Source organism: Bemisia tabaci, chromosome 1 (genome assembly GCF_918797505.1).
Source record: "Bemisia tabaci chromosome 1, PGI_BMITA_v3".
NCBI lineage: Eukaryota > Metazoa > Arthropoda > Insecta > Hemiptera > Aleyrodidae > Bemisia > Bemisia tabaci.
In genome coordinates, this window is record NC_092793.1 from 7,690,821 (window position 1) to 7,701,518 (window position 10,698).

General features: G+C 39.6%; 1 protein-coding gene across 2 annotated transcripts in view; it reads left to right on the forward strand.

Moving 5' to 3' along the window:
- qsm (Zona pelucida superfamily protein qsm) overlaps positions 1-10,698 on the forward strand; it is a 202,866-nt gene that overhangs the window by 92,262 nt on the left and 99,906 nt on the right. Inside the window, exon 2 of one of the 2 annotated variants that reach the window (XM_072306339.1) lies at positions 7,784-7,866. The exons of the other annotated variant lie outside the window; for it this stretch is intronic. The gene's annotated coding sequence lies outside the window, so the exon portion shown is untranslated. The remainder of the gene's footprint in view (positions 1-7,783; positions 7,867-10,698) is intronic. 2 annotated transcript variants of the gene reach the window in all.

Genomic DNA, 10,698 nt, shown 5'->3' on the forward strand with positions numbered 1-10,698 from the left:
CTAACCACTGAAACGCAAGGAGCAGCTAGTCTGAAAAACCGGAAATCTTTAAAGATGTAAAAAAAATGAAATCAGCAGTGTTCGCAAGAGCTGACTCAATTTATATCTGGTAAATTGAGCACCTTTAGATTATTGGATGCATCTATGAATAATTTTCGGACATGAATGATTCTTTTTTGTTTTTTCCTCCATTTACGTCAACACCGATTAGAGACGATAATTTTTTGATCGCTCACGGATTTATTATGGCTTGTTCTGCACAACCTCTAATGTTGCGTTTGGATCCTGACAGACATCGGAGCGCTATAGTTACAGTAAAACACCCCTCTCTATGTATCCTAACAACTTAGGACTCTAAAATCAAAACATTTTTATGTCATTTAGCCTTGACTTTCGTTTGAAATGCAAAAACTTAGCTTTTTCTTCCAGTTCAAGCCATTTATGTACTTTTACCGAATCTTTATCCTTTTTTCTTCGAATCTTTTCTCATTCGGAAACGCTGTGGCAGTCCCATCTCTCAAGTTCTTTATGAGAACAGCTGTTGTTTGATTTTCAAACCGAGGGAATTTGTCGTCAAGAACATGAGTGGACAGGATGACTATTATAATTCAGTTTTCAGGTTAACAACATAATGTTTTTACCTGTCTGTCGTTATCGCGCCTTTTTATCGATTTAATTTTTTCATTTTTGCTTTATCAAAGGAGGCACTGTCTCTCTCGGTGCTTAAGGCAAGTCGCTGGTTGTTGCGCGTTCTTAAGAATCGGTCGCGTTCTTATAGGCTATCTGGTTAAGTGTAACGTTTGATTACCAATTTCTCACCTGGAAATTAATATTCTCGCCCTTATTTTGCCTGATTTGTGTCCCCGTGTGTTCTGTCGCACATCACTGTAGCACTAAATCAGCAACCCAAATAATGAGAAAGTAAGCTCTTTTCTGCAGCTCCGTTGCAGAGATTTTTAAGCTCCTGAGTCCTTGTGTCGAAGTTTTTATTTCATACCCGGTGGAGGAGCCAAACATTTTTTACGGGAAGGGAGGTATTTGTTATTTTGTTATAACTCAAAATTTTAAATGAGAAGGGGGGGGGGGTTCCAAAAATCTCGACTTCTTCTCTCTTCCCATACAACTGTTGTCGTTTCGAAAGTACAAGTAGCTATGAATTTGATCTCTTATTTAATATATCGGTTTCATTTTCATCATAATTTTCTACACGAATCATATTTACGCTCTTTTTTCATGATCTGTTATTCCGGAAAATAAAATCGTTTAGAATTGTCACTCCTATTCCTAAAATTGATTAAATGATCACTGAAGCTCCGTATCTAAAAATAAACGCACATTTTTCCTCGAGCTGTTAGTGTGAGCGTTGTCAGATTATTAGCATTCACATTCATTTACATTCCAAACTTAATTCTTGCAAGTGGTCATTGTAATTTAAAAATGTTTCGGTTTTTTCTCTCTCTTATTTTTCTTTCTAATTCCCATATTTCAAGTAATTTCGTTAGCTAAATGGTCCGTAAGAATTGTGCACTTTTGACGCGCACCATATCCTGTGGAAACAGAATAAAATGAAAGAAATCATGCATTTGACTGTCGTAATGCAAATTTACATATCTGACATTACAACGTATGACATCACTACTGACTCCTCTTCTTTCCCTATATATATGTTATGTAGTAATGGTAGTAGTAGTAGTAGTACTATATACTTACTTTAAAGAGGTGCCTTTACAACATTGGCCATTCACACCTCTGCAAATTAAATACTTAAGAGTTCAGGCATAATCGAAAGTTAATTTTTGAGTAATTTAAAAGAAAAGAAAAAATTAAAAGCACTTTAGCATCATTACCGTGCTATGGAAGAACGCCGTATAACATTCAGCCGTTGCCAAATTTCTTTTGATAAATCAGACATTTTCGGGAAAATTCGTAAATATTTTTATTCCAATTTTTCAGAGAATTTTCTTCGTAATCTGATGGGAAAATTTCAATGAAAAACATCCATAACTTTTTTTAAAAATAAATATTCTCCGATAGGAAGTTAAGCAATATTCGAATATGATCATATGGCGTTTTTCCTCAGTGCGGCATATCAGTGCTTCAGCATCAGTTTTAAGAAAATTTCGAGGGTAAGTGCCTTTTAGAGGGAGGGTGCAGAGGTTAGAAGAGTCAATTACACACGTCCCGAATGGGAAATCGTCTCGGTTCCCATTCGGGACATGTGTAATCGACTTTATGTGTTCGGGTCAAACTCACAGTGTGGAGCTCGAGTCCCACGATCAAATTAAGCCCATCAAAATGAGTCATGGATGTGACTGTTGAGTGTTGCCGATCAAATTTCAGAAGCGCCTCTACTTTATGATCATCGTGAATCGCGAACTGAGTATCAAAAAACAGTTGTTTGATACTCTGTTTGCGATTTGTTTTGATCATAAAATAGAGGTTAGAGTAATTTTGATGGGCAACACTCAGCAGTCCCACCGATGATTCATTTTGATGGGCTCAAGTTGATGGTGGAACCCGGGCTCCACACCGCGAGTTGGACCCGAGCTTAAGGTGATTCGTCAAGCTCAAGTGACGTGGTCGAACTGGCATGCGATATATCGCATCGAGTAGGTCAAAAATCTCGGTCGATTTTGAATTTTTAGCGAAAAAAAGGACGATAGCCCCTGCGCATGAACCTAAAGAATCATTCTAAACCCAAATATCAACAAAATTCCGAGAAATGAAAGCAGGATAGTGTTTGGAAAAAAACCTCGCATTCGATTCAGCCATCGATTTCTGTATCGAATGCGAGGTTTTTTTCCAAACACTATTCTGCTTTCATTTCTCTGAATTTTGCTGATTTTGGGGTTTAGAATGATTCTTTAGGCTCATGCGCAGGGGCTATCGTCCTTTTTTTGCTAAAAATTCAAAATCTGCCGAGATTTTTGACCTAATCGATGCGATATATCGCACTCCACTTCGACCACGTCATTTGAGCTTGACGAATCACCTTAAGGTGATTCGATGGACGCCATATTTTGTGTCAGAACGGCATACGATACATCGCATCAATTGGTTCCATTTTTTCAGCTTCTCGTCATTTTTCTCAAATTTTGAGATCGCAATTCTGTTGTCAGGAGACTAAAGCACTCACTTACCAATTTAAACAAAGAAATTCAACATAATAAAGGCGTTGTTGTTTTAGAGAGGTAATATCGCATTCGAGTGCTGATTCGATATCAGTATCGAATGCGACGTTTTCTCTCTGAAAAACCCACGCCTTTATTACGTTGAATTTCTTTGTTAAAATTGGTAAGTGAGTGCTTTAGGCTCCTGACAACAGAATTGCGATCTCAAAATTGGAGAAAAATGACGAGTAGCTGAAAAAATGGAACCAATTGATGCGATATATCGCATGGCGTTCTGACACAAAATATGGCGTCCATCGAATCACCTTAAGGAGGTCCCGGAAGTTCCGATTCAGCCGCGACGTGCATCTCACGGCCGTGACGCACAACGACGACGACCGCCGTCAGTTCCGGTCATAGTGCCTCCCACGGTCCGACGTCCGACGATCGGGTGGACACCCGCTGGACGCTCCGTCGACTGCTCTACCGTGATGACAGTGCCTCCGGATCAGCTTCACTCTCAGGCTGAGGCCTTTAGCCTCGGTCTGAAAGTGAAGTTGAGTCGGAGGCGCTGTCATCCGACCGAGCACTCGTCGGAGCGTCCGGCGTGCGGTCGTCCGCCCGGTCGGCGGATGTCGGGTCACGGTCCGACCTCCGACGATCGGGTGGACACCCGCTGGACGCTCCGTCGACTGCTCTACCGTGATGACAGTGCCTCCGGATCAGCTTCACTCTCAGGCTGAGGCCTTTAGCCTCGGTCTGAAAGTGAAGTTGAGTTGGAGGCGCTGTCGTCCGACCGAGCACTCGTCGGAGCGTCCGGCGCGCGGTCGTCCGCCCGGTCGGCGGAAGTCGGGTCCGACGTCCGATGATCGGGTGGACACCCGCTGGACGCTCCGTCGACTGCTCTACCGTGATGACAGTGCCTCCGTATCAGCTTCACTTTCAGGCTGAGGCCTTTAGTCTCGGTCTGAAAGTGAAGTTGAGTCGGAGGCGCTGTCATCCGACCGAGCACTCGTCGGGGCGCCCGGCGCGCGGTCGTCCGCCCGGTCGGCGGATGTCGTGCCGTCTGGAGGCGCTAGAGGAGCGACCTGCGGACACCGCCCCGGCCGCACGTGCGGTCCCGGTGGATGGTTGCGAGCACCTTGGAGGTGCTCTTTGTACCCTTGGTCGGTGACCTTGGGATTGGCTCCCGATGCCCAGGCTGGGACATGGTTACCAGCCTCTCTCTCTTTCTTTCTTTCCTTCCTCTCCTTCCTCTCCTTCCTTTCCTTCCTTTCCTTCCTCTCCTTCCTTTCCTTCCTACCTTTCCTTTCCTTCCTTTCCTTCCTTACTTTCTTCCTTTCTCTCTTTCATTTCTTTTTTCTCTTTTTTTGTTTTCTTACTGTGTTTGACTGATCGACTGTTTGACTGTTTGACTGTTTGACTGATTTGACTGATTGACTGATTGACTGGTACACTGGTTGACTGATTGACTGTTTGACTGCACTGGAATAAAAACACATTGGATCTAGAGTCCAGACTCTTGAAAACATTGACGAGAAAAAGGACTCTTGATTCAATCAGATTTAAGCTTAAATCAAAAGGAAATCCGCTCAAATTAAGAGGCTGTGTTCTTGATTGAAGTTTAAATCTGATTGAATCAGGAGTATTTTTTCTTGTCGATGTTTTTAAGAGTCGAGATTCTAGATCCAATGTGTTTTTTTTCTAGTGTGATTGCCTGTTTGACTGATTGACTCATTTGGTTAGGTGGGTTTCTTGAGCGTAGTGGTCTGTTAGTGCATGAGGGTGGTTTCACATTAACTGGAATAGTTTTGTCGCCGTAAAAGACAACACGTTTTTCGGTCATGTTTTTAGTAGTAATAATAATCACTCGAATTTTTTTGCATTAATCCACACAAGGTTACGTGTTATAACGCTTTTGAACGATTTATCGCTCTACTTTTCAATTTTAATATATAAATGGCCGAAAATGTGCTATCTGTTGCGCTGACTTTTTCCCGCGTAACAGCCAGCACATTTTCGGCCATTTATAAATTAAAATTGAAAAGTAGAGCGATAAATCGTTCAAAAGCGTTATAACACGTAACCCTGTGTGGATTAATGCAAAAAATTGGAGTGATTATCATTACTACTAAAAACATGACCGAAAAACGTGTTGTCTGTTACGGCGACAAAACTATTCCAGTTATCGTGAAACCACCGATGAGTTTTATCCCTCGCCTTCACTCACTCAAGAACCGCATGAAATTTTCACTGAAAAGCCGTGCCTTCAGTTTTTTGTGACTCTTTCACCCATAGACAGCAACAGCAACGCAGCCAGCAGCAGACGAAGAAGAACCAGCAGCGGAATTAGCAACAACAGCAGCAGTCTCAGAAAATCAAGAAATAATCATCGACTTCAAAGGTTCAATTCATGTTGGAAAGAGGCAGTAACGTCAGCAGCAGAGAGAGGGTCAGAAAAATGAGTAGAAGTGATAGAAGGACAAGCAAAAACAGCAACTGAAAAGAAGTTGAAAGAAGCAATAGCAAAAGCAATAATAGCCACCTCCGAAAAAATGGGGGAAAAACCGGCGCTCCGCTTTGCTCAGTTTCGCTCCAGTTTTTGAAGGGGCGTAGCTGCCAGTTAAAACATAGATGAAGTTGCTATTGTAATTATTAACTGTTTCGCCCCTTTCTCTCTCTTTCTAGTGAGGTTTTAAAATAAGTCGCTTTGTTAAAGATCATCAGGGCTGCCGATTCAGTAGTTAAACTCTAACGGCGAGTAATTTGAGCATCAATCAGTAAAACGTGAGTAAAATGAGTAATTTGCGGGTAATCCGACAATCCGTGAGTAACTTTCCAGTAGTCTCTAATAGAAATGGGGCGATCAATGAAATGAGGAATGATCCTTAATTAGTTCATATTTGGCGGGATTTGTATTTGTGATCAGCGAGTGTAATTATGAAGGATGAGTAAAGAGTGAGTAAAATTGAGGACGAAAGTAAAGCAGTATCCAACTGAGAACGACGAGTAAAGAGTGAGTAAAAACAATTAACGGAGAGTAACTGATGAGTAAAGTTTAGAAACGATGCACTGAGATAGTGAAATTGAAGACTGTGAGTAAAGAGCGAGTAAATTGAGAACGACGAGTAAAGAGTGAATAAAATTGAGAACGATGAGTAAAGAGTGAATAAAATTGAGAACGATGAATAAAGAGTGAATAAAATTGAGAACGATGAGTAAAGAGTGAGTATATACAATTAAGAATGATGAGTTAAGAGTGAGTATATACAATTAAGAACGATGAGTAAAGAGTGAGTAAAAGCATTAAACGGAGAGTAACTGGTGAGTAAAATCTAGAAACGATGAGTACTGAGTTAGTGAAATTGAGGACGGTAGTACCAAGTACCTACAGAGTTAGTAAAATTGAGCACGGTGAGTGATAGTGAGAAAAATCGAGAACATTGAGCAGCATATCCTGGAAAAAAATCTCCTGGATCCTGAGTCGAGACTCTTAAAAAAATTTACAGGAAAAAATACTTTTGATTCAATCGGATTTTTGCTTGAATCAAAAGGAAATCCTCTTAAATTAAGAGCCTTGCCTTTTGGTTCAAGCAAAAATCCACTTGATTCAAGAGTACTTTTATTTGTGAAATTATTTAAGAGGCTGGACTCAAAATCCAAGAGACTTTTATTCTAGTGTATAAGTAAAATTTAGAACGATGAGAGTGAAAAATTCACGAAACGTAAATAAGAGTGTCGGCAGCCCTGTTATGATGTGCATCTAGGGTAAACCGTTCTTGAGAAAGTCTTGAAAACCTGGAAAATGGGATTTTTACTACAGAACCTTGAAATTCTGTCTTCCAGTCGAAACGTCGTGTACTCATTATTTTCTACCTACGAACTCGAAAACACTGTAGACTTATATCGAAACTTCTGTCCTAGTGTTCTCGAATTGTAGATTTTTTCCAGCCTAAAAAGGCCTCTGGTTATTTTTGTTTTGTTTAAAGTGTATTCATGAGGAGTTGTGCCATAATCTCATCGAAAAGGCATGGAAAAGTCAGGGAATCTCATGTTTAAAAAGCCTAAAAGGTCTTGGACCCATGTATGACGAACTCGAGTTCGTCATTGAAGGAAAACATCACTTTCTACAGAATGTTCTCAAGCCAATAACGATGACAAATTAGAATTGATGCAACTCACAAGTATATTCGTAGTTTCAAGTTCATTTATTAAGTTATGTTACATCAGGTTCACAAAATCCTTGCAAATATGTTTTTTCTTAAGATTCTAAGCAACCAAATCAATTGGAACAAAACTGATAATTGAAAAATTATTGCATTTTCTACAAAATTGGACGTTATTACGATTGAAGGAGGCACGCCATTATGGTTTTATGGTCTTTTTTTCGTTTCTTGAATAGCCAGAAGAAAAATGGTTCCCGGTTGTATTTTTTGTTTCAAGATAATCTTTGGTCATCATTTTCGTCTTTAATTTTACTTTCATAATTTTTCTTGATCTTGTTTGTATTTTATCGCTACTAATGATGTTGTAACTTGTAAACACCTTATTTGGGCAGAATTTAAGCAAGCTAAGCACGTTTTCATATATATAATCCATTCCCTGGTGAACGTAAAATTTTTTCAAATATTAGTTCCTATCCAACTATTACGTGCCCGTGCCTATTCTTTTAGTGTTTTAGTGCGTACTGCGGTCTCAGTGATCGTGTTGCGAGTGCTTTCAGCTTGGCGTCGGGCAGTTGAATAACACTTTCCTGGTACGTATCTCTTAGTCTTTTCATTCTTGTGTTTAAATTTTCACTTCCTTGGTAAACATCCATTAAGCCCCTGTACTGCTGTGCTATAAGTGAAAACGCAGTATGATCTCTCAGCCGTTGCCAAATTTCCTTTGATAAATTCACAATTTCTTGGGGACATTCGTAAATATTTTTCCCCCAAGTTTTCAGAGAATTTTCTTTGCAATATAAAGTAAACGCCTTCAAATCTGGCGATACTTCTCGGTTCTCTGGGAGGTTAGGTTAGTTGCGTGACCCAACCAAACGCTTTGAACGCCTTCAAATCTGGTGATATCTCCCCCTTTGCCGGGAGGTTAGTTTAGGTGCGTGACCCAACTATGCCCTACATATCAACAATTGAGGAGTTCTTTGGCATAACCACGTATAACGAAAAATATGGTTGTGAGAAATACGCTTTTGAAAGTTTGACAGTGTATATTTTCGAAACTACTCAACCGATTTATAAAAACTGAAGACTTTTTTAAAGCTCATACTATCTAGAATTATTTTACAGAAGCACATGATCTTAAATTAACAGACGCTTTTGAGTAAATGAATCTGCTAAATAAATAATTATACGTGGTTTTAACTGAGATCGACTTCGAATGGGTATTTGTCTAATTGATTTTAATTTTTCATGAGTTAGAGGATGGATGAAAAAAAAGTAAATGTTAGTATGAATAATTTACCTTGCATTAGGTTCAAATAGTAAACAAAAAGTTTTAATATTCGCTGATATCGTCATCGGAGAGATCAGAGGGCCCTTGCCCATCGTCACCTGGAACGCTGTTTTGAAGGATTTACCAGGTCCTCGCCCCTTCATTCAAAAACTCATAGAGAGCTCTGACATCTGCTATTTTGGCCGGTTTCAAAGGTGGAAGAGTCGCTTGTGAGGGTTTTATGTCCAACTCTTGACGGGTAATATCGGCATTCTTCCAGTACTGGAAGTCCTCAAAATCGGGAGTGTACGTCTTAGAGGCTGAAATAGTTCCGTCTGGCTTGTATTTCAGCATGCAATATTTTTGAAGAGTAAAGCAACTATGCTTCTTCGTCGGTTTTTTCTTAAAAAAAGGACGCAATACAGTTTCCCATTCTTTAAAAAGCGATGGATCCCACGTGCTCCAATAGGGGAAAGGCTTTTCTCGACTTTTCGCGATGATTTTCAGATACTCCGCAGCAGTCTGAATAATGGGTAATTTTTTCAACTTTTTACCGTAAATCCCGAAATATCGATCGCAAATCGAGTAACTGTGCCCGCGAACAGGGTAAACATGCAGTATTTCGACGGCATACACTTCCGAAAACCAAGCACAAAAGCACATAAGCAAGAAGTTCTTATTTTGGCCACCACATGCGTCACTGAATAAAATTGCGCATTTAAATGGCTCACGGTCTATGAGTTCGATCAGAGAACGATACACTAAAGAAATGACAGAATTGGTGTTTTTTTTGGCCTCCGATTTCATACAACTGTACATGAAAGAGTGTGGACAATTGTGCACGTGCACATTAAATATGTAAAACCAAAATAAACGTTTATAAAATTGTTTGGTGCAATTTAATTTCGGCACTGGCAAATTTTGCGCATATAGTCAAACTCCAGAATAACAGTATTGGGATCACTTTCATACCCCCCGATGAGGTCACTTTTGAGTTGATTGTACGATTTAACTTTTTCCTTATGCAAATTATACCGAATTTTGCATTCATGATTAGAAAACCACGTTTACGCGTATACGTGGTTTTTCCGGAGAACGTCTCGGATGAGGAGGTGCGTGTGTTCGGACCGGCTTAACCTTAATAATTTTTCATCAGAAACATATACAAACTATTTGTACCAACAGCTCAGAGTCAGAGGATTTAGTAGAACCGATCTCCGAAGAAACGGCGTATACGCGTATACGTGGTTATGCCAAAGAACTCCTCAATTAAGATCCAAAATTGTCCCTCCACTTTCTGATCTCCATACTATCCTTTCAAAGTATTTTCGTGAAATCCCTCTCCTTTTCAAACGAATTAATCTCCAAATTGAATGTATTCTTTCCCTGTCCCAACTTTTAATTGTGTACTACCTTTTTTACCTTACTTACCTTTTTTATATTTGTTTTCCTTCATCCTTTGCAATAAAATGATCGAGATCATGAAAAAATAAGAAATTTACTTGGTAGTTTTGCCTTAAATTTACAGTTTTTTACAGCTAGTAAAATGAACCTGTGAGTGGAAAATAAGGTTTTTGTTCCAAGTCAAAAGCAGTTACACAATCTCAGCAAAATTGCAATGCTCCTGGTTCCTTTTTGCAAAATGCAATCGAAGTATCCTCAAGTCTGAAGGGTTTCATCGATTCGATCGATCAACTTGATCTTGAAGTTATATGAAAGCTCATAGCAAGCGATTTTACTGATAGAAGTCTACCTCCGATATTTTTTGACGCGAAAAAAATATTCTTCGCTTTTATGGGATCTAAAAATTCAGTTGTCTCAAGTTCTTTGAATGTTCGGATTGCTGGAGGTGAAAAAAATATCCGTAGAATGGCCGAATACATGTTGGATTGCTATTTAAATTAAATACTTTTTTCTTTATTTAAGGGTGGTGAGGGGAAGGGACAAGTGGACCCCGTTTAGAAGGAAAGAACCAAGCCACACCAGCTATTGCGCGAATTACAGTGGGCAATTTAATTTTTTACAGAACGTTTGTGCGTTTTCCTTTGAAAATTTTAAGGAATTTGCTTCGTGCTGTGCAGAAATTCACTGACTTTGCACGAAAACCCGCACAACCGTTTTCATGTAAAAAATTAAATATTCGCGTGCGAATTTT